We start from the raw sequence: 5,101 nt of genomic DNA on the forward strand, positions 1-5,101 counted from the left end.
GTCACAAAATCCTACCCAAAAGATAGCAAGCCCTCAAACTAATTGGCAGTCTACAAACAATTATATACCCAAACTTTTGCTTCTAGTTCTAGCCATTCATCCTTCCTTCTTGACAAAGATGCCCTTTGCAAATTGTAAAATATTCTTCTCCCGATGTCTGATATCAAAAGACTCGAATAAGATTCTTCGCCGTTCCTGGCTTAAAATAAATAATAGAAGGAACCACTTTCGCTTCTTGCACCAGAGGCCTGAGACAAATCACTCTCGAATGCCTCTAACACACATATCATCCATGTTAAAAGCTTTATCATAAAAAATAAAAATAAAAAAACTTAGAGGGCAAGCCAATTGGAGAAGCATATTCATTCCCCCGTGACTCAGTTTTCTGTAGTATAACATTGTTTTTCAACTCCTCCTTGATCTTGTGCGGCACTACTACTTGTCACAATTGATGAAGGTTTTACCGCTGAACCTCCTTCATCTTGTGCAACCATTGCTGCAAACTCAACAAACACCTTTCAACCTTACTATGCTGCCTTGCCTGTTCACTTCCCTTAGCCTTTCACGAGCTTTTGTGTATGTCATAAACAATTATGCAACTTTTTTTCTTGATTTCTTTCTACACGATGCTAGTGGATTATCACTTATTCGCGTGTACTTTTGGACTTCAAAATCATTCAAAATACAGACACCCTGAAAACAAAAGTAATGAGTGATACAGTTGCTTCGTTTTGTTAATTGGAATATGACCATTGGCTAAGTTGATTGAGATTTTATCTTAGAACAATGCTAAATTTAGCAGGATCTGAATCATGTTGATCGTTCACCTAGAAAACACGGAGAGGTGGAAATATCACTTGGCTAAATGCCTCAACAGAAATGCTTGCAATACAAACGCACTCTTTCCAACGTATATGTTCTTTAATATTGAGTAAATTTAATGTGGTGGAACACATAACGAGGTGGACTCAGATGAATTATTGGAATATATAAAATTCACTCAATAATAAAGAGTATATTCAAAATTGTAGATGTTGGCATTCCTCAAATGCTTAAATGCAAATACAACCTGATGGGAACAATATGTACGGGAATTGGCAGAACACAAGTGATTTGCATAACCGAGAACACAAATATCCATTTTGATGAGGCATCTTTTCTAGTTTGCCATGTAACAGAAAGACTAATTTGGTTTAATAGAAATATTTTAAGGAACTAAAATGAAAACCTTTTAAACTTAGAAGATCAAACTAAAACAAATAAGATGAAATATTGAAAGTGTATTTCAGTCTTAAATTTAATACAAATACTTGTTTTGGAATTATTTTTGAGGTAAACTTATTTTTTTAATAAAAATCAGAAAGAAACTTAAAAGAAATTATTTGTACTTAAAAATATGTTTTTCACCGTATAAAGAAAGTGAATTAATTAGGAGTCGGAATTTGCTTACCTCGTTGTATTTTTTATAACTTATTTTGTATAACATATGTGCGTAAATAGTTGGCACAGGAACATAAATAAAGAGAAAAAAAATATCATATTGTATCCTTTGATACCTTTTGTGGCTTAGTACAAAATATGATACCATTTTGTTAACTTTGTTTCTTTCTGAAAATATGCTTATTACACTCCTTATTTTTCATGTTATCCTTGCTTGGATTCCAGATTTTATTATATATCTAAATATATATTATAAATAATAAAACCAATATGCAGAGTGGGGATGTAGCTCAGATGGTAGAGCGCTCGCTTAGCATGCGAGAGGTACGGGGATCGATACCCCGCATCTCCATTTTAGTAATGTATTAATAATGCTAATTTATCTTTTTCATTAAACTCGACAATTTCTAGAATGTCTTGTATTGTTTGTGAAATTGCCCATGTGAATGTTTTGACTTTTTGGAGTGGCAGTTACTCAACTTAAGATTACAGTTTGCTTCTTTGACTTCCAAGAAATGAGGAAAGAACCAAAGTAAACACAATATTCAGTAACAAACCTCCTCGTGAGATCTAAACATCAAGTCCGGTCAGAATTTTTAGAGGGCCAAATTAAAGACTTACACTTTAATTTTACATATTACACTTGCACTAATAAAAGAATTTTTAGGGAATAAATTTGGTGATCAAATTTTTTGAAAGAATATTGTGTTAATACTATATTAAGTTTAATGTAATAAAATGTGTTATTTTTAATAAAATTATATTTCATTTATTTTATGTAGCATCTATTTATATTTTTTTAATAGTTAAATATAAAAGTGTCTTATCTACTTCTCCTTGAGCCAATAAAATCTCACCATGTTAATTCTACACTATTTATAAAAAAGAATTCATCAAAAAAGATAGTCTATTAATTTTATGATCTTTATTTGCTGTCCGCTAAAAGAAAATATCTTTAGAGCATATAAAAAAAATCAGGTTTGGTTTCCGTACGTTCTTTGATTCAATTGCAACTGTAAAGGGATAATGGTATATATATTTCTAATGAAAACATTCATATACATATACATTCCTAGTCACACGATAAACATTGAAGATTTTGGCCTAGGTGTTCTAAATATATTTTTGAGCTATTTGAAACGGGACAACTTGCAATCAAAAGTGCCATCGTTTTCACCAAAAAGATGCATAAACATTAATTATGGTCTTTCAGCTTTTTATACATTAACGATGTTTGGAGCCAATGCCACACTATCATTGCATGAAGTTACATTCGGAAATAATAATACTAAAATTTTATATATGCATGCAGATATATCAGAAAAGATAAGCGAAACAGATGAACGAGGTAAATATGAATATGATAATCGAAGAAAAAAATGAATTCTCTGAAAGAAATTATCAAAGAGCAGTAAACTTGTGAAAAGCACTGTATATATTTTTTACAATCTTGAGAAACTTTCTGAAAGCTATTATTAACTAATTAGCCTGGCTAATTTTTTAAATATTCAGTTACAAACCGGTTATCAATCAGATGACACGTGTGATACCTCTACAAGTTGAGGGTTGAAAAAAATGTTAACCATATATATACTTAGTATGGAGATGGAATAATTGAAGATTTTTGCAGAGAGGGCTTTGTTGAACAGGATCAGCAAGTAATTTCATGAGACTCGAGTTGCATCTTTCTCTAGCAACATGACAATCAATGTCTAAGTTTTTGGTTTTTTCATACAAGATAAGGTTGGTCGCTATTTGAAGGGTACTCTTGTTGTCACAGTACAAAACAACAGCCATAATTGGTAGGTGCAATATGAAGATCAATAAGGAGCATTGAGGAATCTTATTAGCCACTACATTCATAAGATGCGGAAGCTAAAACTCTATTTCCTGGATCACTAGCAGATAGGTATAGTAGTCAAATAAAACAAGCACAAATGAGATATAAGATTGGCCTAATGATAAAGGGAGAAAAAAAGAAGAGACAAGTCATGGGTGTAAATCTCTTACTAACTATAAAACTAACAAACTAACAACTAGTATTTGTCAATCAAAAAATAAAAATAAAGCAAGTGTGTCCTATTAACTTGTGATATACCTGACAGCATCATAATAGGGGATTGCATCATCTTGGTAAAGATGGTGTCTGGTTCCGAAGTATCCCTTCATAGGCTTGATGCCAAGGTACCGGAGTCAGATAACTAATAAGTCGTGACAGTATTGTCCTTGACATAATAAGGAGATGCCTTCAGATCGAAGAGTGTGCAGCTTTCCAGCCCAAGAAAGAACTTTAAAAGGCCAAAATCTTGAATGCCAAAAGTTGTGTTCAAAGTGCTTTTAACTTCAGAAAATTCAGAAAGTGAATTTTTCGCCAAGACTAGGTTATGTTGTCCACAAGAAAAAAAAAGGACTTAGTAGAATAGTAGTGTTGGTAAAGAGAGAATGGTCAGAGGTAGCTTGGACAAAACTACATTTGAGGAGCAAGGCATGTGAGTTTTCACCATCAATAACAGTAAATGTTAATTTATAACTTAGACACATGTATAGTTTTATATAAATATTAGCTAGCAATGTATAGTTTTCTGTAAATTATAATGTATATATATTGTTGTGAAATATATGGTGATGCTCAATATGTGAAAATGTAGTTTTATGATTTATAAGATACAAGCAAATATATCTATTTCAATGCGTTTTTTTTTTTTATAAAAAAAAGCCAAACTTTCTACCTTGGTGGTATCATCGATGTAAAAAATTACTAAATCGATTAAGAACTATATATAGAAAATTAACTTTCTAAATTGTTTTTCATTTCAACCGATCTAGAAATTAAGTTTGGAACTTTCTCCATCAATTCCTAAACTGATATAGAAAATAATCATTTTCTACGTGAGCCAATCCCACGAACCTTGAAGCTAATTTAGAAAGTAAAATAACTATTAGTCCATAAAAAAGCCTCTTTTTACCAGAAATTATTGATTTTATGATGTAAGTATAATTAATAAGCTTATTTAAAAAGAATGAATGTTGGTCATGTACACGCCCTAGTTAACTATAAATTGAGCACATAACATACATCTTTTTCTCATAGGTGTTAGTTTAATTAGCGCCATGTCAATCTCTTTCTTGCTAACTTAATATTTAATAAATTAAGGCAGAAGTTAATTGAATAATCCAGACACTAACTTGTCAGAGGAAATCCATAAAAAAGAAGAGAAATGCTCAATATATAGTATGAATTTGTTTCACGAAATGAAGAAAAATGTATATTTAGAAACGCATGCAGGATTTCTATCAAATCCATTATTATTTTACAATTTTGGAAGATTATTATTTGGAAATTGCTTCTTGATACGAAACTATATGCAGTTATGCACAAATCACGAATTGCAGTTACCGTGATTTTTAGTTCATTTTTTTTTAATTTATTACTTCTATCCAATAAAATTCAAATGCATATGTCCGTTTGTGCGTTTCGTGTAAAATCATTTCGTACTAAATAACAACACTCTTCTCGTGACAATGATGCCTACAAGGAAAATCTCTTATTTATACTAAAACTATAGAGTGATTCTCTCTAGCTTTCATCACACATAAGATGCATTATACAGTCTTAATTACATAATGTCTTTTTTTAGGAATTAAATACGAAGTGCTTAGA

The 5,101-nt window shown here is 31.2% G+C and overlaps 1 non-coding gene across 1 annotated transcript; it reads left to right on the forward strand.

The window, feature by feature from the left end:
• Positions 1-1,719: 1,719 nt before the first annotated feature.
• TRNAA-AGC lies at positions 1,720-1,792 on the forward strand. Its single transcript has one exon. It is a non-coding gene; the product is annotated as a tRNA-Ala (tRNA).
• The last annotated feature ends 3,309 nt before the right edge of the window (positions 1,793-5,101 follow it).

This window comes from Glycine soja, chromosome 3 (assembly GCF_004193775.1).
Source record: "Glycine soja cultivar W05 chromosome 3, ASM419377v2, whole genome shotgun sequence".
In the NCBI taxonomy this organism is placed as follows: Eukaryota; Viridiplantae; Streptophyta; class Magnoliopsida; order Fabales; family Fabaceae; genus Glycine; species Glycine soja.